Here is a 27,375-nt window from a genome sequence, read left to right as displayed (position 1 = left end):
AGCAAAAAGGATACAAATCAGAACGAGTCAAAGGGAAAGATGCATAGGGTAAGCCTATGAAGGTTTTAAATGTAAGGCTTCCATTGTTCCCAGGGTTGCATTACCTTCCCAGCACATTGATCTGTCAAAATATTTGGAGTATTACTAACCAGGGATGCCAACCTGAGCTTTGGTGTCCAAAGGTTCTATTGGGGATTTGTTATATAAGTATGATTGATTTAATCATTAACCACAGAGTTGAACTCAGTCTTCAGGCCCCCTCTCATCTAGGTTGGGCTGATATCACATGGCTCAAAGCCCCAACCCTCTAATCACATGGCTGGTCTTTCTGGCATGGCCAGCTCCCATCCTGAGTCATCTCCTTAGCATAAGCTATCTAGGGGCCCACTGTGAGTCACCTTGTCAGTATAAACTATCAGATGTGGCCTAAAGCATTCACCATGAATAACAAAGACATTCTGGGAAATTCCAAAGATTTAGACGTTATATCCCAGGAAGTGGAGGCAAAGCCCAGCCACATTCTTTACTACACAGAAGGTGATACAAAATATGCTCTCTAGGAGCACTTTGATTCTACTTTCTACTCTTTATTTAAAGGGTCTAGGACATTTTTTTTAAATGGAATAATCAGGAAAAGATAAAGGAAAGGAAGTGTGGCTGAAGGAAAAGCTCTCTCCTCTGTGATTGCTTTCCACAAAGTAGGCACAGAGGGAAAAGATGACTGTGGCATCAGAAACATACCCTGGCTGGGGAAAAAAAAAGTGGCTGGAAAAAGTGGCAATGAATTAATGTGTCCAATAGCTTATTGGTCCATTATCTAAAGCTTCATCTACATTCCATTAACTCATGAATCCGTCATACTCATAGTCTTATATCCTGGGGACCTTCTAATTGTGTACTAAAGGCCTTAGAACTATAGTAGATTGTGACTTGCTTCTCCCGCTCCAACCTTTCATTTTTAAATCTTATAATCTGTCCTCTTTCCCATGCAAAACTTATTGAGCATTAATGGAATGTTCCACATATTAGATGTATGAGATAAAAAAGTAGTGTCAACACAACTTAAACACATTGCTTTTTTTCTAAGCCATTTCTGAAGGAATAAGAAACTCGTTGGAGGAAAGTAAATATTTTAAACATATGATAGTAACTTGCTTCTTATACCATACAGTCATATAATAAATCATCACAGACTTGCTACTCTTTACTAACAAAAGATGTCTTCTTCTCTGCTTTTCCTCCCAAGCAGATAGGTAAAATATCACCCTGCTTTAAGTGTGTGTACATGTGTGTGAACATTACATTCTTTGTGATAAGAAGTGATTAATGTTGCAATGGAAATTAACCACAGCCTTCATTGAGATTAATAATTAAAATGGAATGCTTTCGCATATGTATTATTGTGTATGTTTGCTTGTACAGATGTACAAGAGGTTAAAGAAGTGTTCTCTGTGCTTTTTCTTGTGAGGGAATGATTTTTGGATATTATATACTCAGAAGCTTTTTAAATACCAGTTTGCAGTTTAATAGACACTATGTGAGGAAATATTCCTAAGATATAATATGAAACCTAATAAGAGTGCATCCTCAGATTCCCTTTTTCAATCATTTATTTAGCTAATACATAGCCTGACTAAACCAGGCTATGTCCTAGCAACAGAGGTATATGGAAAGACTTGCTCTTCTGGGACTTAACGGGGGTTGACGAAGTAAACATGTTCCATGATTTATTTAAAACAGGTTGATGATGTTAACATGTTTTATGAGGCATTTCATCTTAAGGATCTCACTTCGGTATACCTTATTCTTTGAGTTGGCACAAATACACATGTTATACAGGTACGTGATACAGAATGTCTAAGAATTTGGGATAGACTGAGAAACATATTCTACCTATGTGCTGTCAGAAAATCCTTCACAAAAGAGTGTCATTTGAAATGAATCTTGAAGCATGAGTAGTAGCTGCCTAAGGGATGAAACAAGAGATAAAGCAAGGGGTGAAAGATGTTTCAGTGAAAGATGACTTGGGAGCGGTGTGAACATAAGACGTCAAGGACTGGACTATTTGGCAAATATAGGGAATGGAAATAAATTGAATATTACCAGGAACTAGGATAGACTGAGTTTAGATAACCGCTGCCTAAAGGTAGATAGAGCAATGGAAAGGAGGGCACCAGTGATATAGAGAAGTCTCTGCTGCTGGTTAGCTACAGGACTCAAATGCATGATTGCTCAGTGCTCCGGTCTGCAGGCTGTCTCTGGAGCTTTCACGTGTGTGATCTCCTACAACCTCCACGCAATGAATTCACTGGGTTGACAGTGACCACATATGAAGCACCACACACAAGCTTCCCTTCCTTCTCCGTCTCTCTCTTCCTCCCAGTTCTGTAGCCTCATCCAATTACTTTCTTTGTCTCCAAGTTTATTCTTAACGTTCTGTTTCTGGACATAATTTGTTCTCCTTTCTGGAATGCTCTGTTCACGTCCTGCCTCAGAATTGACTTTTCAAACCACTTTTTAAAGCCTTTCCAAGCTACCCAAGTTGAGGTTAATCCTTCTTTGTCCTTCAATAGTACCATCTGTACCTCTATTTCAACAGATCATTGTCAACCTTATGTCAGTTAGCAGGTGTTTTTTTTTTCCTGTAGCCTTCTTTTTTTTTTTTTTTTCACACACACATACTGTATTTTATTTTTACAAGAGATAAATAGACTGACACCAAGCATTGTACATGGATGACCACAACAAAAGCAACAATGATTGCAATTACCAAACATGAAACACACTCATACTATGTCATAATATTGACATTCAGTCCAGTAATCCTCCACTGCAACAGCTCCTTTACTTTGCAGTGAAAACTGATTTGTATATTCTTTGCCTCTGAGTCCTTGTGGGATTTTTTTTTTTTAATTCAAACAGAAAGTCACAAAAATTATACTCATCCTCATCAGTTCACTCAGTCCCATGTAATTAATTTTTTTTTTATCTTGATCTTTTGTTAGCACTTTTATGAGTTCATCAGTTTTTCATTAGAGTTCTGAAAATGCTTATTCATTCAGTTCAGCAGTACAGTCAGTTACCAGAAACCTGTACTTGTCAGAGTCTTTTCCATGAATTTCTTGAAGATGAAACCCTTTTATAGGAACATATTTGCAAAAGCATCAGAGTACACCCAGAACTGTCTGTAAATGACAAAAGACTTAAAAATGACCACGGTTAAAGATTTGATGAAAGTTCATAGTAATGCAGTTGACAAGAAAATTAGTTATTTCTGACATATACATTTTAAAGTAATAACTAGGATTATGACTTATAACATTATACCAGAACATATAAGATTTTTAGAAATTTCATGTAATGTCTGAAACATTTATATTAACATATTTCCATACAAATAACCCAATGAAAGTTTAGTATTAGTTGTTTTGTTTGTTTTTTTATACTGCAGGTTCTTATTAGTCATCAATTTCATACACAACAGTGTATACATGTCAATCCCAATAGCCCAATTCAGCACACCACCATCCCCAACCCACTGCAGTTTTCCCCCCTTGGTGTCCATATGTCTGTTCTCTACATCTGTGTCTCAACTTCTGCCCTGCAAACCGGCTCATCTGTACCATTTTTCTAGGTTCCACATACATGCATTAATATACGATATTTGTTTTTCTCTTTCTGACTTACTTCACTCTGTATGACAGTCTCTAGATCCATCCATGTCTCAACAAATGACTCAGTTTTCTTCCTATAGATGATAAACCCTTCAGGGGTAGTCACCATAGTTGGATTCTCAATAGTCCCTGTGACCATGTTTGGCACATAATGTATACATTTGGTCAATAGAATTTAAACTGAAGAATACTTTTAAAAAATTTGTCAAAGCACAGATCAGGCCTCTATAATAATTTGATTTTTATGTATATGTAAGACAGTCTTTTATAATATATATTAAACTTTATTCTAGACTTTTACCCAAAATAGAAAACATGCTATCAGTTAATTGAGGACAAAATATTCAGACACAAGCTTATCTTTTTTGCACTTCAAACTATAAATTCATTTTCCATTTTCAAAGCCATAAACTATGTTCTTTGATAGCCAGTCCAATCAGAAGGTTTTACTATACAATTTTATACTCCTTTTGTTGATGTACCAAGATAAGTTATTGCTTTATGAGCTATAGCCTATTAACAGGCATTCATATTGAGCAACATCTTTTGCATAAAACATTCCTGAGGAAATACAATTACTTCAACGTTATTATTAAAGCAGCAAGGAAATATATCACTCGAGTAAAGGAAAATCCTATACTAACTACATTCTTTTTGCTCCTAGTGTCAAATGCCTTTTAACCAATTAATAGCTCTTCTCTAGCAAACTGATTTCTCCTTTTGTTTTATTCCTTCATAGGATTTAACACAGGATTTAACTCTAAAAGCATCTACATCCCTAACTTGCTAGTTCTTATTTTGTGTTATAAAGTTCATAAATAAACCTGATCCGTCTCCAGTTTTCTTTATTTAATGTGATAAAAATTTATCCTTACCATTTGGTTTAGCAGTTATATAGGTGATACACTTTTTAGAGACAGATACAGACTATTTGCTGTTTAAGTCAAAATTAGAAGTGTCAATGAGATAGTAATTTTTAGATCTACCAAATTAAATTCTTTCCATAATGATCAGTTGCCCCACTGTAGCATCAATATGATTAGCTTTGATTTTAGGAATTTGTATATTTTATCTTTTAATAGCATCTTTGGAATTATTTTCCTAAGAATAAGAATACGACAAAGAGAAAAAAAAAAGAATTAAGCAGAATCAATAGAGCTTGATACTTCTGTTTAGGAGTCATGTGGGCCAAATTAACTTCCCTCTCTTTGGTTTAGTTTCCCCATGTCTAAAAGGAGCTCAGACCTGATGTTTAGGGCCCTTCTCTATTGAGTTCTCTATGATTTCTAGGAGATGGCTCTTCTTCAGTGCATTTAGTCATAAACTACTCCAGATAAACCCAGTTTTCAAACATCCATCTGATTCTCTACACATCCTCGATAAATTATTTGATAATTTTATACAACTCGGAACCTAAATTTTTTTTTTAAATAACTGGCTATTCTTGTTTTACCTATCTTGGGCAGAATTCTTCTTTTAGATTGTTTGTTCTATTTGGTCCAGCCTAAAGATCAATCTTCTACTCAGAGAAGTAAACAAATAGATATTTAGTTAATGAGTAGAATGGTCTCTTCTCATTTTGTTCAGAATATTCTCAAACAGGAGAAATAAGATTCTTAGTTTATTTTTTAACCTCTAACAGTTCAAGCACTCTCTTCATTCTAAAATAGTAGAAAACTTCAACAATATCCTGCTGACCCATTTGTGCCTAAGAAAAATCTGTATTTTAAGTGTTTAACAATGCTTCCAGGCCTCTTCAGACTATAACAATTAATGAAGTTCTATACTCATCAATAAACTAAAATTCCAGTGCTTTTCACATACACACCTCCCCTTCCTGTCCTGACTCTTACTTCTCCTTCAAGGACTCCTAAATGAGTGTCTCACAATGAAAGTCAGCAATAATCATCATGAGATGGTCCCAATGTTTTTATTCTCTTGCTTCATATAACCCATTTTCATATCAATCTCTGCTCTCTAAGAAACTGCCATGAAAATAAGTCTTCTAGGAGACTACTCTAGTATGTTTGGCCTCATATAAAAGAGAAAACATCCTCTTTCAAGTGAGTCATATTTTGTCATCTGAACTAGGAATTAATACCTAGAGACTTATAAAATATTTTATAAAGGTATGTTCTTCAACTTCAAAACTAATCTTTTTCTTTATTGGGTATTAAATCCATTTTGAGTGGGGAGATAGAACCTATGTCAATTCTCCCATTTCCTTATCTCTCCTTTGTTTCGCTTTATGAAAAGGACAGATGAAGGTAGGAAAGGAGGAAGCCTGCTCTCTTCAGAGATTTTAGTCCTCAAACGCAAATACCCTGCTATATGTCAACTCAGTTTGGGCTCAACTAGGAACCTCTGCTACTGGAAGTTTGTATTGTTTTCAATAACTGTTTATCAAAAAAGAATTCTTTGAGTCCCCATGAACATGACACTGGTGGGCTCTAAGTCCATTAAGCATCCATATTCCACATCTTCTAGGAACTTACCACGTCTCATATTCAAGATGTCCAGAATTATATTTTATAGCTCGTAGAGCTAAATTGCAACTTTTGTTAGATAAAAACAGCACACTAACTACCCATTTAGTCAATGATCTTCTTTTGCAGACCTTATCCCTCTTCAAAATAGCCTTTAACCAAAGTTTAAAAAATGAGGCCATTGAGGACAAGAAATTGCTTTCACATAGTCTTGCCAACGAGTTCATGAGCTCTTCTTACTCAGAACCTTACCAAATTACTGGAAACTATACTGAAATGTAAAATATACCATAGATGGTGTCAACAGGTTTGGGTTCACGTTCTACAGATAAACTTACTATGGATTACAGCAATGAAAGGCTGCTCAATATCACCAATAATTATTCGGTTGGCCAAAAAGGGCATACAGGGGACCTTCAAGATGGCAGAGGAGTAAGACGTGGAGATCACCTTCCTCCCCACAGGTACATCAAAAGTACATCTACATGTGGAACAACTCCTACAGAACACAGACTGAACACTGGCAGAAGACCTCAGACTTCCCAAAAGGCAAGAAACTGCCCATGCACCTGGGTAGGGCAAAAGAAAAAAGAAATAACAGAGACAAAAGAATAGTGACAGGACCTGCACCTCTGGGAGGGAGCCATGAAGGAGGAAAAGTTTCCACACACTAGGAAGCCCATTCACTGGCAGGGACGGGTGGTCGGCAGGGGGGAACCTTCAGAGCCATGGAGGAGAGCACATCAACAGGGGTGCAGAGGGCAAAGTGGAGAGATTCTTGCACAGAGGATCGGTGCTGACCAGCACTCACCAGCCCAAGAGGCTTGTCTGCTCACCCGCCGGGACGGGTGAGGTCTGGGAGCTGAGGCTCCAGCTTCGGAGGTCAGACCCCAGGGAGAGGACTGGGGTTGGCTGCGTGAACACACCCTGAAGGGGGCTAGTGCACCACAGCTAGCTGGGAGGGAGTCCGGGAAAAAGTTTGGAACTGCCTAAGAGGCAAAGACCATTGTTGCAGGGTGCGCGAGGAGAGGGGATTCAGAGCACCACCTAAACTAGCTCCAGAGACGGGTGCGAACTGCGGCCATCAGTGCGAACATCAGAGACGGGCATGAGACGCTAAGGCTGCTGTTGCACTCACCAAGAAGCCTGTGTCCAAGCACAGGTCACTATCCACACCTCCCCTCCCCCCGGGAGCCTGTGCAGCCCACCACTGCCAGGGATCTGTGATCCAGGGACAACTTCCCCAGGAGAACACACAACGTGCCTCAGGCTGGTGCAACGCTGGCCTCTGCTGCCGCAGGCTAGCCCCACATTCCGTACCCCTCCCTCCCCCCGGCCTGAGTGAGCCAGAGCCCCCTAATCAGCTGCTACTTTAACCCCGCCCTGTCTGAGAGAAGAACAGACGCCCTCAGGCGACCTACATGCAAAGGCGGGGCCAAATCCAAAGCTGAACCCCGGGAGCTGTGTGAACAAAGAAGAGAAAGGGAACTTTCTCCCAGCAGCCTCAGGAGCAGCAGATTAAATCTCCACAGTCAACTTGATGTACCCACCATCTGTGGAATACTTTAATAGACAATGAATCATCCCAAAACTGAGGCAGTGGGCTTTGGGAGCAACTGTAGACTTGAGGTTTACTTTCTGCATCTAATTCTTTTCTGGTTTTATGTTTATCTTAGTTTAGTATTCAGCACTTATTATCATTGGTATATTTGTTTACTGATTTGGTTGTTCTCTTCATTTTTTTAAATATATATATATTTTTTCTTTTTTCTTTTTTTGTCAGTGTGTATGTTTATACCTCTTTGTGTGATTTTGTCTGTATAGTTTTGCTTTTACCATTAGGGTCTGTCTGTCCTTTTTTGTTTGTTTGTTTGTTTTTAGTATAGTTTTTAGCGCCTGTTATCATTGGTGGATTTTTTATTTGGTTTGGTTGTTCTCTTTCTTTTTTTATTACTGTTTTACTTTTATATTTTTAATATATTTTTTAATATTTTATTTTGATAACATTATTTATTTTACTTTATTCTTTATTCTTTCTTTATTTTTTTTCTCTCTTTTTTCTGAGCTGTGTAGCTGACAGGGTCTTGGTGCTCCAGCCAGGTGTCAGGCCTGAGCCTCTGTGGTGGGAGAACTGAGTTCAGACAATGGTCCACCAGAGACTGCCTGGCCCCATGTAATATCAAAGAGTGAAAGCTCTCCCAGAGACCTCCATCCCAATGCTAAGACCCAGCTTCACTAAACAACCAGCAAGCTACAGTGCTGGAAACACTATGCCAAACAACTAGCATGACAGGAACACAACCCCACGCATTAGCAGAGAGGCTGCCTAAAATAATAATAAGGTCACAGACACCTCAAAACACACCACTGGACATGGTCCTGCCCAACTGAAAAACAAGATCCAGCCTCAACCACCAGAACACAGGTACCTGTCCCCTCCACCAGGAAGCCTACACAACCCATTGAACCAAACTTACCCACTGGGGGCAGACACCAAAAACAATGGGAACTATGAACCTGCAGCCTGCAAAAAGGAGACCCCCCAAACACAGTAAGTTGAACAAAATGAGAAGACAGAGAAATACGCAGCAGATGAAGGAGCAAGGTAAAAACCCACCAAAACAAACAAATGAAGAGGAAATAGGCAGTCTACCTGAAAAAGAATTCACGGTAAAGATGATCCAAAATCGTTTTATAGAATGGAGAAAATATAAGAAACACTTTAAAAGGACATAGAAGAACTAAAGAGCAAACAAAAAATGATGAACAACACAATAAATGAAATTAAAAATTCGCTAGAAGAAATCAATAGCAGAATAACTGAGGCAGAAGAACGGATAAGTGACCTGGAAGATAAAATAGTAGAAATAACTGCCACAGAGCAGAATAAAGAAAAAAGAATGAAGAGCATTGAGGACAGTCTAAGAGACATCTGGGGCAACATTAAATGCACCAACATTCTAATTATAGGGGTCCCAGTAGAAGAAGAGAAAAAGAACAGAACTGAGAAAATATTTAAAGAGATTATAGTTTAAAACTTTCCTAATATGGGAAAGAAAATTGTCAATCAAGTCCAGGAAGTGAAGAGAGCCCCATACAGGATAAATACAAGGAGAAACACGCCAAGACACATAATAATAAAGCTATCAAAAATTAATACAAAGAAAAATATTAAAATCAGCAAGGGAAAAGCAACAAATAATATACAAGGGAATCGCCATAAGGTTAACATCTGATCTTTCAACAGAAACTCTGCAAACCAGAAGGGAGTGGCAGGACATATTTAAAGTGATGAAAGGAAAAACTACAACCAAGATTACTCTACCAGCAAGGATCTCATTCAGATTTGATGGAGAAATTAAAACCTTTACAGACAAGAAAAAGCTACGATAATTCAGCACCACAAAACCAGATTTAAAACAAATGCTAAAGGAACTTCTCTAGGCAGGAAACACAAGAGAAGGAAAAGACGTACAATAACAAACCCAAAACAATTAAGAAAATGGTAATAGGAATATACATATCGATAACTACCTTAAATGTAAATGGATTAAATGCTCCAACCAAAAGACATAGACTGGCTGAATGGATACAAAAACAATACCCATATATATGCTGCCTACAAAAGACCCACTTCGGACCTAGGGACACATACAGACTGAAAGTGAGGGGATGGAAAAATATATTCCCTGCAAATGGAAATCAAAAGAAAGCTGGAGTAGCAATTCTCAGACAAAGTAGACTTTACAATAAAGACTATTACAAGAGACAAAGAAGGACACTACATAATGATCAAGGGGTCAACCCAAGAAGAAGATATAACGATTGTAAATATTTATGCACCCAACAGAGGAGCACCTCAGTACATGAAGCAAATGCTAACAGCCATAAAAGGGGAAATCAACAGTAACACAATAATAGTAGGGGACATTAACACCACACTTTCACCAATGGACAATCATCCAAAATGAAAATAAATAAGAAAACACAAGCTTTAAATTATACATTAAACAAGAGGGAATTAATTGATATTAATAGGACATTCCATCCAAAAACAACAGAATACACTTTCTTCTCAAGTGCTCAGGAACATTCTCCAGGATAGATCATATCTTGGGTCACAAATCAAGCCTTGGTAAATTTAAGAAAATTGAAATTGTATCAAGTATCTTTTCCAACCACAACGCTATGAGAGTAGATATCAATTACAGGAAAAAATCTGTAAGAAATACAAACACATGGAGGCTAAACAACACACTACTTAATAACCAAGAGATCACTGAAGAAATCAAAGAAGAAAAAAAAAAATACCGAGAAACAAATGACAATGAAAACACAATGACCCAAAACCTATGGGATGCAGCAAAAGCAGTTCTAAGAGGTAAGTTTATAGCAATACAATGCTACCTTAAGAAAAAAGAAACATATCAAATAAACAACCTAACCTTACACCTAAAGCAATTAGAGAAAGAAGAACAAAAAAACCCCAAAGTTAGCAGAAGGAAAGAAATCATAAAGATCAGACCAGAAATAAATGAAAAAGTAATGAAGGAAACGATAGCAAAGATCAATAAAACTAAAAGCTGGTTCTTTGAGAAGATAAACAAAATTGATAAACCATTAGCCAGACTTATCAAGAAAAAAAGGGAGAAGACTCAAATCAATAGAGTTAGAAATGAAAAAGGAAAGTAACAAATGACACTCCAGAAATACAAAGGATCATGAGACATTACTACAAGCAACTATATGCCAATAAAATGGACAACCTGGAAGAAATGGACAAATTCTTAGAAAAGCACAAACTTCTGAGACAGAACCAGGAAGAAACAGAAAATATGAACAGACCAATCACAAGCACAGAAATTGAGACTGTGATTAAAAATCTTCCAACAAACAAAAGCCCAGGACCAGATGGCTTCACAGGCGAATTCTATCAAACATTTAGAGAAGAGCTAACACCTATCCTTCTCAAACTCTTCCAAAATATAGCAGAGGGAGGAACACTCCCAAACTCATTCTAAGAGGCCACCATCACTCTGATACCAAAACCAGACAAAGATGTCACAAAGAAAGAAACTGCAGGCCAATATTACTGATGAACATAGATGCAAAAATCCTCAACAAAATACTAGCAAACAGAATCCAACAGCACATTAAAAGGATCATAAACTATCATCAAATGGGATTTATCCCAGGAACGCAAGGATTCTTCAGTATACGCAAATCAATCAACGTGATACACCATATTAACAAATTGAAGGAGAAAAACAATATGATCATCTCAATAGATGCAGAGAAAGCTTTTGACAATATTCAACACTCATTTATGATAAAAACCCTCCAGAAAGTAGGCATAGAGGGAACTATCCTCAACATAATAAAGGCCATATAGGACAAACCCACAGCCAACATCGTCCTCAATGGTGAAAAACTGTAACCATTTCCACCAAGATCAGGAACAAGACAAGGTTGCCCACTCTCACCACTATTACTCAACATAGTTTTGGAAGTTTTAGCCACAGCAATCAGAGAAGAGAAAGAAATAAAAGGAATCCAAATTGGAAAAGAAGAAGTAAAGCTGTCACTGTTTGCAGGTGACATGATACTATACATAGAGAATCCTAAAGACTCTACCATAAAATACTAGAGCTAATCAATGAATTTGGTAAAGTAGCAGGATACAAAATTAATGCACAGAAATCTCTTGCATTCCTATACACTAATGATGAAAAATCTGAAAGAGAAATTAAGGAAACACTCCCATTTACCACTGCAACAAAAAGAATAAAATATCTAGGAATAAACCTACCTAAGGAGACAAAAGACCTGTATGCAGAAAACTATAAGACACTGATGAAAGAAATTAAAGATGATACAAACAGATGGAGAGATATAGCATGTTCTTGGATTGGAAGAATCAACATTGTGAGAATGACTATACTACCCAAAGCAATCTACAGATTCAATGCAATCCCTATCAAACTACCAATGGCATTTTTCACAGAACTAGAACAAAAAATTTCACAATTTGTATGGAAACACAAACGACCCTGAATAGCCAAATCAATCTTGAGAAAGAAAAACGGAGCTGGAGGAATCAGGCTCCCTGACTTCAGACTATACTACAAAGCTATACGAATCAAGACAGTATGGTACTGTCACAAAAACAGAAATATAGATCAATGGAACAGGATAGAAAGCCCAGAGATAAACCCACACATATATGGTCACCTTATTTTTGATAAAGGAGGTAAGAATATACAATGGAGAAGAGACAGCCTCTTCAATAAGTGGTGCTGGGAAAACTGGACAGCTACATGTAAAAGAATGAAATTAGAACACTCCCTAGCACCATACACAAAAATAAACTCAAAATGGATTAAATACCTAAATGTAAGACCAGACACTATAAAACTCTTAGAAAAAAAAAAAAGGCAGAACACTCTATGACATATATCACAGCAAGATCCTTTTTGACCCACATCCTAGAGAAATGGAGATAAAAACAAAAATAAATAAATGGGACCTAATGAAACTTAAAAGCTTTTGCAAAGCAAAGGAAACCATAAACAAGACGAAAAGACAACCCTCAGAATGGGAGAAAATATTTGCAAAGGAAGCAAGTGACAAGGGATTAATCTCCAAAATTTACAAGCAACTCATGCAGCTCAATATCAAAAAAACAAACAACCCAATCCAAAAACACATGAAAGGATGCTCAACATCACTAGAGAAATGCAAATCAAGACTACAATGAGGTATCACCTCACACCAGTCAGAATGGCCATCATCAAAAAATCTACAAACAATAAATGCTTTAAAGGGTGTGGAGAAAAGGGAACCCTCTTGCACTGTTGGTGGGAATGTAAATTGATACAGCCAGTATGGAGAACCGTATGGAGGTTCCTTAAAAGACTAAAAATAGAACTACCATACGACCCAGAAATCCCACTCCTGCACATATACCCTGAGAAAACCATAATTCAAAAAGAGTCATGTACTACAATGTTCATTGTAGCTCTATTTGCAATAGCCGGGACACGGAAGCAACCTAAGGGTCCATTGACAGATGAATGGATAAAGAAGATGTGGCACATATATACAATGGAATATTACTCAGCCATAAAAAGAAACAAAACTGAGTTATTTATAGTGAGGTGGATGGACCTAGAGTCTGTCATACAGAGTGAAGTAAGTCAGAAAGAGTAAAACAAATACCGTATGCTAACACATATATATATGGAGTCTTAAAAAAAAAATGGTTATGAAGAACCTAGGGGCAGGACAGGAATAAAGATGCAGACGTAGAGAGTAGACTTGAGAACACAGGGAGGGGGAAGGGTAAGCTGGGACAAAGTGAGAGAGTAGCATGGACATATATATACTACCAAATGTAAAATAGATAGCTAGTGGGAAGCAGCTGCATAGCACAGGGAGATCATCTCAGTGCTTTGTGTCCACCTAGAGGGGTGGGATAGGGAGGGTGGGAGGGAGATGCAAGAGGGGGGAGATATGGGGATATATGTATATGTATAACTGATTCACTTTGATATAAAGCCGAAACTCACACAGCATTGTAAAGCAATTATACTCCAATAAAGATGTTAAAAAAATTAAAAATAAAAATGAAAAAAGAAGTGGGCATAAAATCAAGGAGTTACATTAGCTAAGAAATACGGAGTTTATAAAGGAATGATTAAAAATCATCTATGTTGAGTCTTTTCCATAATAACTTTTTAATCAGCTCTAAGAGAATCCAGATCTTTTCCTTGATTACTAAGACAAGGTAAAAGTGCTATCTTAAGCATATTTAATGCCCGATGCTAACATTTTGATTTTGTATGTGTGTGTATGTCTGTGTGTACTTAGCATATGAAATAAACATTGAAGACTATTTCCCAGATAGTTTCACATTTTTTGATTTTTTAAAATTTGCCTCTGTATTTCCTCATATTATTTTTCCATGTCCTTTTTGAATCTTTTTTTTTTTTTATACTTCTGTAAATAGTTTTTTTTTTTTTTAGATCTAGTGGTATGTCTTAATTTTGTTCCATTTATTTAATTCATTCTTTTGGTGGATTCGGGACATAATAAGTTCGATTCTTATTGGTAGATATAAGATGCTGGAAGGGTATCCAGGGAGAAATGATAAATATCTCCAGTTGGAAATATAAGTGTAAGGTAGACGTTAGGGTGGTAAATATAGATCTGGAATCAGAAGCATATGGGTAACAGCTGAAATTATGACAGAAAATAATATCACCTCATTAGCAGAACAGAACAAGAAAAGGAGTAGATGATGGTGGAACCCATCGTCAGTTTAAGGAGCAGGTAAAGGAAAAGGAGTTGGTCAGAGACTGAGAAGGATGATCAGAGAGTGATGTAAGACCTGGAGAGTAGTGTCCTGGATGATACGTAGGGGAGAGTTTTAGGGGTTGATCAGTAGGGTCTAATGATATGTATCAATAGAATGAAGCCCAAAACAGATCATCGAATTGGAAATTGAGGTCAACTGCAACTGACACAAGTTCATCCAGATCGCTATGACAAAATTACCATAGGCTGGATGGCTTAAACAACAAATATTTATTTCTCTTAGTTCTGGACTGAAAGCTGGAAGTTCAAGAGCAGGTTTCCAGTGCAGTCAGGTTCTTGGTGAACACCTTCTTCCCGGTTAACAGATGCTGTATCCTTACATGGTGGGCAGAGAGGGAGAAGGAGAGAGAGAATGAGAGAGAGAGAGAAAGAACTAGCTCTCTGGTCTCTCTTTTTTTTTTAATTTTTTAATTTAATTTTATTTTTTTATACAGCAAGTTCTTATTAGTCATCCATTTTATACACATCAGTGTATACATGTCAATCCCAATCGCCCAATTCATCACACCCACACCCACACCCCCCGCTGCTTTCCCCCCTTGGTGTCCATATGTTTGTTCTCTACATCTGTGTCTCTATTTCTGCCCTGCAAACCGGTTCATCTGTACCATTTTTCTAGGTTCCACATATATGCATTAATATATGATATTTGTTTTTCTCTTTCTGACTTACTTCACTCTGTATGACAGTCTCTAGGTCCATCCACGTCTCTACAAATGACCCAATTTCATTCCTTTTTATGGCTGAGTAATATTCCATCATATATATGTACCACATCTTCTTTATCCATTCGTCTGTGCCAGAATAATAATGTGCCTGGCAACCTAATGCCAGAATAAAGTTGTTTCCAGAGGTGTGAGGCCCACAGCAAGGAAGAACCCTTCCACTCTCACACCAAGTGCTAGAATAAAGGGTTTTTCAGAGGTGTGAAACACACAGCAAAGAGGACCCCTTCCCTTCTCATCAGCAGTGCGATAATAAAGGGGTTTTCAGAGGGGTGATGCCCACAAAAAGGAGGATCCCTTCCCCTCTCATCTCCAGTGAGAGAATAGTGGGGTATTCAGAGTTACGTGCTCACAGAAAGGAGGAGCCCTTCCTTTCTCACACCCGCTGCCAGAGTAAGGGGTTTTCAGAGGTGTCATTCCCAAAACAAGGAGGAGTGCTTCACCTCTCACACCCTGTGCCAGAATCAAGGGTTTTTCAGAGGTGTGAGGCTCACAGAAAGGAGGATCCCTGCCCCTCTCCTTCCCAGTGCCAGAATATAGGGGTTTCCTTAGGTGTGATGCCCACAGCTAGGAGAAGCCCTTCCACTTTCACCCCCAGTTCCAGAATAAATGAATTTTCAGTGATACTCGCAGCACGGAGGAGCCCTTTCCCTCTAACACCCAGTGCCAGAATTAAGGGGAATTAATAGTTGTAATGCCCACAGGCAGGAGAGGCGCTTGCCATCTCACTCCCAGGACCATAATAAAGGGATTTTCCTAGTTTGATGCCCACAACTAGGGGAAGCCCTTCCATTCTCACACCCAGTGCCAGAATAAAGGTGTTTTCAGAGATGTGATGCCACAGCAAGGTGGAGCCCTTCCCCTGTTAACACCAGAACCAGAATAAAGGGGTTTTCAGAGGTGTGATGCCCACAGCAAGGAGGAGACTTTCCCCTCTACACCCAGTGCCAGATATAGGGGTTTTCATAGGTGTCATGCCCACAGAAAGGATGACTCCTTCCCCTCTCACACCCAGTGCCAGAATAAAGGGTTTTTCAATGCTGTGATGCCCCCAGCAAGGAGGAGACTTTCCCCTCTACCCCCAGTGCCAGATATAGGGGTTTTCATAGGTGTCATGCCCACGGAAAGGATGACTCCTTCCCCTCTCACACCCAGTGCCAGAATAAAGGGGTTTCCTAGTCCATTTTAAGCAGATATCTTCATCTGTCCCCCCACTTTAGCGAGGAAATGAATGGCCAAATTAAAAATTAGCGCACCAAATCTCATTCATATTTCAGTGATGCTTCCCTTTCAGTATAGTGAGTTTTTTTCAATGAAATGTATAAATTGAAAAATTAAATGATATCAAATATATCATTTTCTGAAGACTTAAAAGAAACTCTTAATAACGAAATTCTGACTTCTGCAAACAAGTTTGGGCACTAGAATAAATATTTTCTTTGTTCATATAGATAAATCGTAAGTACTTGGCTACCTATGGCAGGAATGAAAGAAAGAAGGAAGGGAGAAAAGCATTGCCATACTGTTCTGTAGTTGGGTCCTGCGGAAGGGCCTTCTAGCAGATTATGGGGGTTTATAAGGGTATGTACGGCACACCTCTTTGGAACTTTGTACCCAACCCAAAGTATAAACAAAGTGAAACAAACACCTGAAATCTTAATGCTCTTTTGGTGAAATCCTAAACCACAAGGAAAAATCTAGTGCCAGATTACTGTCCTAGTCTCAGATTCTCAATTTTGTGAGTGTGCCTTTTGAAAGCTGAAATCTTATTACATAAAATACGGTAGGGCTATGTGATTACATGAATGTAAAAAATACTGAAGGTTTGCTAGACCCACTTTCTATGATGTAATCTCAATGACTCCTTACATTTCTTTACTGCTTTATGAGACGTCAAGGCTTTCATTATTTATTATCTTATTTGAGCCTCACAATAGTTTTGTGAGTTACAAAAGATAGATATTGTCAAGTTTGTTCTATTGAAAAGGAAAAGAGATAAGTAAAGGAACTACATGATTTGGCTAAAGTTACAGAGGTAGAGAGTATTGAAGCAATAATTCAAACCAAGTTCTATAAATCCTATAAAACATTCTTTTCTCAAACACACAGTGAAGAATAGCTCAACAAGCCTCAAAATATATACGGCAACAAGAGTGGAAATAATCAAATACAGGTCTTAATATTTGCAGTTGCCCTCTCAAATCTTTCTGTGGCCACAATAATCCTCCAGTCATTTTAATTTTTTTTTCTCTTGTCCTACTTGCAAACCCTAAAGAATGTACAGCGGCATTTTTCTCTGCCAGCATAGAACTAAGTCATTCCCAAGATTTAACTGTGATATATTCAACCTAAGTCTTGTACCTGAGCTCCAGGAACCATGACTTTGTCTTTCAGTAAGACAGCAGGGACGTTCTTTCATCTCACTCTACTTGTCCAAAACCTAGAAACTAGAGATAAAGAATAAAAGAATTGACAAAATGTAATCTCTTCTATTTTCCTTCACCCCCAGCTACAGTTTTCTGATTCATTTCAACTTTTTGCAGTACATAAAGGTATAGAAACTTCAGCAAGACACCCAGTAGTAATAGTAGTAGTGGAGATTCAGGCACTTTTAAGCTTTATCATTTGTGCTGGTCTGGCATTTCCCAACGGCATTCCTTTGGGAATCAAAATACTTACCACAAAGCCTGTATGCACCACAGGGAAATCGGATGACTGAGTAGAGCAAAGCTGTTCCATAGGCTCATGTATCACTTTGGGAAAATCAAAGTTTCTCGTGAAACGCTAAATATGAATCAGCACTTTTTGACAAATCAATTCTTACCCTACATTATAATTCCTAACCCCTTTGGAACTGCAGCTTGTTTTAACATTTCTGGATAAATAAAATGTTGTTCTATCACATGGAAACAGCAAATTGCTATTTCAAAAACCAGTATTTGCCAATCATGTTGAAACTTCATGGAGACTGTTTTCTTTTTCACGGTTACCATGTGACAAACTTAATCACAAAGCCACAGTTCTCAATAGCATAAAGTGCAGACTTGGTATATATTCAACCAGGAATACCTTTTGAAGTCTAATTCACTGATGACAGCCTTGGGCCATTTTACCTTTCAAGGAAGCCTATCAGAAAAAAAAATTAAGTGAAAGCAAGAAAGTAAATTTAACTAAATTAAATTTACCAGAGCTATTCCAATTCTTAAGTTATATTATTCTGTAAAATGAAAGAGTCATGGGGTTATATATGGTATTGAAGAAAAAAAAATCTTTGCTTTAAGACAAATTACTTAAGTTCAAATTCTTCATCAAATATTTGTGTGATCTATAGTTGGTCAAACACATCTATGTTTTCTTTTTCCTCATCTGAAAAATTATATTTTAAACTAATTTGATTGTAACCTAAAATCCTGAAAAGGTTCTTGTAATACTCAAATAAGGTAATAGATTTGAAAGGCTCTTCAACATTGTAAAGGGCTGTTTCAGTGTATGGAATATCTACTTGTTAGTTTAAAGCACAAGGCCATGAAGAATTTGAATTTGAGCACCTGAAGAGAGAAGAGGGAGAAGTAATGGTGCTTCAGGCTGATGGTATAAGCCAAAGTGCCTGTAGCTAGTAAAAATATGGTTTTGTTTGGGAAATGGTGAATGGTCCCATGCAGTAAGAATGTAAAGTAAAGTATAGTGAAGAGGGAAACAAAATGACAAGTGGTACCAACAAAATGATATGTTGGTGTCAGATCATGAAGGGCCTCAGATGTTATGCTACTCTTAGCCGGCCCCAAACTTTTATACTGTTAAGCCCCAGAGTCACTTTCCAGGGCTCCAGATGATTCTCCTTGGCAACAGGCCCAGGAAATCAGACTGCTTCTCAGGACAGCTGTTAACATATAGCTCATTCTGTTCCATTCTAGGCTTACTATATACGTGTTCCCTACCCATTCCTGTAACAAAGAAAAGCCAATAGGTAAAAGTCTCAGTATAATCTCAAGCAAGCACAAAGATTATCCTTTTTTTTTTTTTAATGAGGAAGTTTGCAGAAACATTACCTACTAAATTAAAATTTGTATTTGATCACACTGGAAATAGTGTAAAGTATAAATCAATTAACACTACTAAAACTTAGCTGTCTAAATAACTGCTAAATTATTTAAAGTTAGTATGAACATTGATTTTTTTGCATCCCAAACTAGAATAGCTTTCCAGAAGGGTAAAATGTCATATCTAAAAGTTAGATCAATGTTAGTATTTGAGAAATACTAATATATTTGAAAAAGAAAGAGGAAATATTTCTTGAAAATACTTTAAAATTTTAATATGTTATTCTAGATTAACATATTTGGCAAGTACATATAATTCACACAGCAAGGTTAATACCAATAAGCAAAAACCCTGTGAAGCATTTTAAATTATAAAGATAAACTATTAGCTTTTCAGACAGAAACAATTATTTGGTAGAATAGGGTAATAGAAAAAATCTTGACATATTTCTTTAACATCAAATTATAATACCAAAATTGTTGTCCTTTTATTAGAGTAATTGGTATCATTGAAAGAAAAAATACTGCCTATCCTTGGCTCTACAAAAATAGGATTAGATAAAAACTAATTTCCTCAATTATGATAACAGATTTTTTTTATATTATAGAAACAAATATCTGAGACTCATGTCTCAAATGGTGAACTATCATACAGAGTGATGATTTAGGGAAGGAGGCATTTAGAGAAGTGGAATTTTCTTACAATTTTAAAAATCAAATTCAAATTTGGTGGAACTTAAATTCCAGTTATCAAAGTCAATAAAAAGAGGGATGAGGGGCAAAAGACCACTCTCTTCTCAAGCAAAAATCATTTGAGAGGAGCAGTGTCCATTTTCCTGATGAATGCCAGATCTTTTCAGAGTTTTTTTTTATTAATACCTCTGACAATCACTCCCTCTATTTATCTTCTAGCTTTTGAATCTTTTTTCCTCTGCACAGAGATTGCTATAAAATCAAATTTATTTTTATCTTAACTAGGTTTTTTCATAAATATATTCTTTGGAATAGCATGTTATGACTCTAAGCTTTCTATTTTGTTTTAATTCATATAATTATATAACTGGAAACAGCTTTAGAAATCACTAATTCAATTTCCTTAATCTATGGAAACACTAGAGAAAGAATGTTAATTGTCCATGGTCAGTAATGTTTGGTAAAGATTCGCTCAAAACCTCAATCTCTTGGCATCTAACTCAATGACTTTTCAATCTTCCTCTTAAGTCAGAGGTCCCTACCACCACTGCCATTGTTCTGTATTTCCCCAAGTATGTATGTCACATTATAATCCATATTCTCTCAAAGGCACAGAACCTAAGATTAATAATTAATGTCAAGTTAAATACTTTTGTGTTAAAAAGGTGTTATATCCAATAGTTGTTAAAATATAGCTTACTCAAAAGCTTTACCTTATTTGGTCTCAGGTTGTGATTATTCTGGATTCTCAATTTCCCTCACCCCATTAACTCCCCTCTTTAAATACCATTTTCCTTGCATTCTCATTGTGATAATTAAATCTATTGTGTCCGTATGAAGAAGCAAGCTTTCTCACTAAATTAATGAGTCTCCATAATATGTTTTTTAAACATAGTTAATGTATTCCTAGGAATGACTTTGGTTATGTTTTGCTGACAGACATCAGGGTCTATCATACATAGCTAATTACAGAGATATATTAATTATCCCATGCCCAGATACATTAATATTTCTTTCCTCAGAAAATTGCTGTTTTTATGGAAGGTATTTATTAACATGCCTTTCCTCAAAACATGAATTCCTGCCCTGGTCTCATGCATTGGTAACTGAGTAATACAACAAATCATATTTAAGTATGAATCAAGTAATAGAGGTAAGAGAGCTAACCACATCTTAATGTGGTTAGAGACCACTGGAATCAAAAAATCAAGTTGAAAGATAGAGCAATAATTAACAAAAATCAATCCTTTTCCTGGAGATTCATTGCCATATACCCACTCCCCTTTGTATCCTCCTTGTCCCCAAAACACTTTGCTTTTTTTTTTTTAAATTTATTTATTTATTTATTTATTTTTGGCTGTGTTGGGTCTTCGTTTCTGTGCGAGGGCTTTCTCTAGTTGCAACGAGCGGGGGCCACTCTTCATCGCGGTGCACGGGCCTCTCACTATCGTGGCCTCTCTTGTTGCGGAGCACAGGCTCCAGACGCGCAGGCTCACTAGTTGTGGCTCACGGGCCTAGTTGCTCCGCGGCATGTGGGATCTTCCCAGACCAGGGCTCGAACCCGTGTCCCCTGCATTGGCAGGCAGACTCTCAACCACTGCGCCACCAGGGAAGCCCACAAGCTGAGATTTAATGGGCTTTAGATTCCAACTATACTGCTGCTTAAAAAGTACTTGTTGCTCATTGGATGGTAAATGCTAAACACCAGGAAGAAATGATCACTGCAACTTCTAAAAACAAAATCTTTTTTGTAGTCCTTGGTCACACATATGACCATTCATTGTATAATGTTTTAAAAGCTTTTATGAATTGATAATTTTTACTGAGGTTTATTGTCACTTTGGTCAAGGAGTAAGTCCTTGTAACCCCTCAGGTAACCATTAATTTGAACATCTTGGTGAACTGACTTGTTATTTGGATATTCTGTAGCCACAGCCACATAGAAACGCAAAATGTCCTTCTTTGCTTCTTCATAGTTCAATGGCTTTTCTCCCCATCTGGTGTCACTTCACCCTCCACTTCAGGATTAGTTCTGTGCAATTAGTTCGGTTTTTTTTTTTTTCTATCTTGTTTTTAATACAGTGGTATATCCACTCTGATGGTAAACCTGTCCAGCCAAATCTCCACAACACACTTTGCAAAATCAGTGGTGATTAGCAAATTATTTAGCTTTGGCACGGAGCTGTGCTCGCTTGCCCGTGACAGCCTGGAAGCCAGTTTTGATGCTGGCAACAGAGCATCGAGGATGACAAGTTTCACACTGTAAGAAATAGAGTCGGGTGTCCTTTTGCAAGATTGTGTCCGGTGATCGGCACGTGTGACAGGTGACATATTCCTTGATATATCTTGCTGAAGCCAACGGGTCTTAAATTCTCTTCTTAATACATCTTTTCCCATCTCAGGGGATCAGACCACCTGGACTCATCTTGAGCAGTTGTTCAACATGCTTTGACTATGTTTGTCCCTATTATTGAGCCCTATGTTTCTAGAGCTTAGTTAAAAAGAAAGACATTTGAATAAATCAATTTCTGTTCAAAAACTATTTCCTCAGAAATATCTTTGTGTCAAAAGAACAGCTGTCATTCCTTATTCCTTAACCCTGCTTTATTTTTTTATAGCTCATATTATTACCTGACATTATCTTCTATATCTATTCTTTATATTTATTTATTGTTTGTCTACCCATTTGAATGGAAGTTTTATGAAGATAAAGAATCTGTTTTGTTATTACTGTATTTCTAGCCCCTAAAACAATGCACGACATATAATAGGTGTTCAATAAATACTTGTTGAATTACTATGTTGGATGAAAGGCTGGACATTTGTGTAAGTTCTCTACCAAAACATCATTTTCATTATTTCCTTATAAAAATTTGATGCTGAGGATTTTCCTCTGCCGGTTATCTATGCCTTTCATATAAGAAGCAGTTCCACTACTTGGCATGCCCTTACAGCTGGACGTGGGGACCAAACACCTAAGGTGGTGTTTGGAAAAAGAGGCAATTTATCTTAGGGACCCGGACACAGGAAAATGAATTAAGAGTCTAGTTATTTAAGTAGGTGGTCTTGAACTAAGAAGGGGCTCTTTTACTAGAGTTGGGACATATGAACCGGCAGTCAAGTTGACTTGAGTGTGAGCCTCTTTAGTACTGATCCAAAACTCTTTACAATGCTTTCCACTAAAGTCTGAATTGTTAAACAAGTTTGCACAGAACCAAGTTCAAGATAGGAATCCCTTGGATCTAGGGCACCCTCCTTGTTAGGCTAGGAATACCCTTCTAGGTAGTGTCTATACTCTCTCCCATGCATTGAGGGTTAGGTCAGATATATCTGAAGCTAAGGAACCTGCATTATTGCTCATAAGAAGGCCAAGACAAATAGAAGAAATTTCCCAGGCAAAGACACAATTGAAGGCTGAAATTGCCTCAGCCACTAACAGTCTCAACACCCTCATTGGCTGGTTCCCCAGGGTTTAAAATCTAAATTGCAGTGTCTCTGAGGCTCTCTGATTTGTTTGTTGCTCTATCCCAAAGAATACAGGCCAACAACTAGTTTATGAATGTCACTCAACAAACATTTGTTGAATGGATGAACATGAAAAGACACCAACCTGTGGGTTTAATATTTTTTAACCACCTGACCATTCCTGTTTTATGTTTTGCCTCTAACAATTTACAGCAGTAAATCTGTAAGCTTCACAACAGTTGGGGACCTTATCTGTTGAATTCACCAGTGGATCTCTGTACATGGTAAGTGTTCAATAAATTTTATTAGTTGAATGACACTCCCCTAGGGCTTTCTATTCTTCCTCCCTCAGGAAATAAAGCCCTTGTTTCAATTTCAACCTCTAAGGTATAACTCTATAATATTGCTTATCCTCTTTTTACCAAATTTCTCAAAATACTCTCTTAATTGAATAAAACACTTCAGCTAAGCATTCTCCTAACAGCCAAATGTGAGCATGTTGACAAATGGAGTTCCAAACCGTCCTCTAATCCATTATTCATTCTGAATTTCTGTATTACATAAAAGTTCCCATCATTCCCAGGCTCACAAACATGAGTCATCTTTGGTTGCTTTGTCTCCTTCACACCTTATACCAAATTTAACATAAAGTTCTGCCAAATCTTCTTCTGCAAGTATGTCATGGAACAAGTATTTATTTTGCTCTTATGACCTGCAAGACACTGTAAAAGGCACTGATACAAAAATGACCTCTAATATCAAAAGGCTTACAATCTCATATGAAGAATATTATAAACAAATGCCTAATATGCTACAGAATAAAAAGATTCTCTAACAAACATGCACGTGCAGTATGTTCACGCCGAATAAACCATTCTCTTGTAGAAGCTCAAAGGAGGCTATGTCAATTGTCAATTATACAAAAATATGTTATGGAGAAAGACTTTAGAAACGTAGATGGGGATGAAGATGTAATGAGATGTTGCTTAAATAGCATGTGACCGCAATGTATGTGGGCAGTGTAGACTGATGTCACTGAACAGTGGGCAGGCAAGAAAGTGATGCACTTTAAGCAACACTATACAAGATGAATCCATAAAATCCATCAATGTTTGCAACACACATTGAAAAGAAAAGAAATTAAAGTCAGGGATTAAAGTCCACTGGAAAAGGTTTACTTAGTATGTACATAAACCTCTTCTTATGTAGTTATCATAAGAATAAACAGAAAATAGAATTGAGATGTTGTAGAAATTCACCCTGTCCTACTTAGAAACTATCTGGATTTGGAAAGGAAACCAATGATTTGTTGACATACAAAATGCTTTCGTGATATTATCTGATTTTGGTCTTCAAAAAACTTTTTAAAATAAAAAAGATATAGTTTCATGTTATCAGAAAGTAACCTGAGCCTAAGCGACGTAAATAATTTGCTCAGGGTCATCATAGATACTCTAGAGGCAGAGTAGAAACTCTGACCAATGCATAGGGTCAGTATAGTTCTCTTTCTTTAAAAACATACAAAGATGGTAATTGGATTTTGTCAGAATTGAGCTTTTCCATTTCCACAATCCAAGAATGAAGGAAAGGATCTTGGCTCTAAGTGGCTCACTCTAAATAGAGGTGTTGCCTGCAATTATCCATTTATTTAATCCATGTCAGAACATATGAACTATGCCAGTTATTAGGATATTTTTCAGCTGCAATCCCACCCTCCCGTATTCTGAGATGCTGCACCTGAAACTGCAGGCTTCTGCTTCGACGGCTTTACCCCGACAGACTCTGTCAATAGAGGGCGCTAGAGGGAGGCTGCAAGATTGGAAGAGGAAGGCAGGACTTGCCCCATGGTTTGTTGTTTTCTTGGGGGATCTCTGTCAGCTTGCGGTTCCTGCGAGTAGCACCTCCGCAAAGCTTTGTCCACATGATGGCAAAAGTTGTTCCTAGAGCAGCAATATCCCCTTCGCAGAGGTCTGAGGCACCTTCTCTGAGCTCAGACACACCAGCTGTGGAGGATCAGAGCCCTCTCCTCAGAGGTCTCATTTTCGTATCTACAGGACCCTTCCTCCTTTGCTCCTTTGTTCCCTCAGCTGTAGGGGTGGCATGGCAGCAGCTTCCGGCAGTTGCCATCTCTCTTACACCTTTGAATTCTTCCTTTTAATAGTCAGCAATTTTATACCTAATTAAAATTATTTATATTAAATATTCTCTATCAAATTACTAGGGTGGTTTCTGTCTCCCATCTGGACCCTAATCCATCAGGTTTCCTAAGATTCCCCTATTAATAAAATATCTAAAGAGGACTTCACTTGCCTCTTGCTAACATCTCAAAATATTAAACATGTGCCAAAAAGTGTATATCCATCCCTAACAGTTCTAATTCTTGCTTTACAAAAAATATGTCCCTCAACCTCCAAGAAAATACTAAAATATTCCCTCTGGTTTCTATATGTATAAATATATATATATATAGTTTTAGAATTACCTCTCTATGCTTCCTGACTTAAATCATCATTATCTATCAATCTTTCTTTTTCCTTTTTTCTTCCTTCCTTCCTTCCTTCCTTTCCTTCTTCCTTTCTTTTTCTATCTTTCTTTCTTTCTTTCGTTCTTTCTTTTCCTTTTTTCTTTCTCTCTTTATCTATCTTGATTTACCATTTAATCAAAGCATTTCCAGGCTAGCTACATAATTTCCACTCACTCTAATGATTTACATTTATAAAAGTCATATAAATAATATATTATATATTGACAAAAATATATAATACATATCATAAATTGTATATTATATAAACCATAATCTGTTTATATAACATAACAATACAATATAGGGAATGGTATTCTACTTTCAAAACAAGAATAAAAATGTCATCATAGTGTTACCTAAGAGTGACAAATTGAAAACAACCTAAATATTTAACACTAGGCAAGCGTTGAAGTGAAATTGTTTATCCATTAAGTGGAATATTGTGCATATAATTAAAATATTACTTACAAAGATTTCTAGTGACATGGAAAAATGATTGTGACAATATATGTGAACATATTAAGATATAATGTGTAACTATAACATGACCTCAACTATGCAAAAATGCATAGAATAAAAACAGGGTAAAAAAGCCAAAATGTCAATAGTGATTGCTTCTAGATAGTTGGATCATGCATAATTTCTTTTTGACTTCTAGGTACTATTATAATCAGAAAAAGAGAAAGGAACAAAAACTTACTAAATAAAATAGGAAATTGAGTGTAATATATTTGATTCTCTTATAATTTTCTTCATAGGCCATTACCATTTTCCACTTTCTTCTATAAGCTCACATGGTCCTTAGAAAAGGAAATTTTTGTCTGCAATACTCAAAATGTATTCAAAGTGTCTTATGTGGTCCTCTGAATGCAGTAGTGGTGGCAAACAAATGTTGATCAGATGGAGTCATTTTTCTAACCATAATTTGCCGACTTTACATACAATTTCCAACATGATATCCTCATCAATGTAGGGTAATGAAAAACACAAAAAATTGGATCCAGAAGACTTGGACTTTCATCCTGGGCCTGACATCTTCTAACAGTAATAAGAGATTAAATTTGCTGTTAAAATGCTATATAAACTGGAATAGTCACACAAAGTAAAGTACTTTTTCTTCAAATTATTTTCCTTCTAGGACTACTTGACTCAAAACTCTTAAAACCATATCACTCCCCAAGCCTCTAAATTTTGCTCCAAAAGCTCCCTTTTTGTAAACAACCATCATAATATTACGTTTTGAGTACAAATAAATTACAAATAAGTGGAATTTCCCTGCAAGGATCAGTGCCTTTTGGGCACTCTCTCTCTCTCTCTTCTCTTCCTTCCTGTGGAATTTGGGTATATCATCTAAACCTACAAAATGACATACATAAACACAAACAATACATT

Source organism: Eubalaena glacialis, chromosome 6, assembly GCF_028564815.1.
Source record: "Eubalaena glacialis isolate mEubGla1 chromosome 6, mEubGla1.1.hap2.+ XY, whole genome shotgun sequence".
Taxonomy (NCBI): Eukaryota; Metazoa; Chordata; class Mammalia; order Artiodactyla; family Balaenidae; genus Eubalaena; species Eubalaena glacialis.
This window is presented reverse-complemented; position numbering follows the sequence as displayed.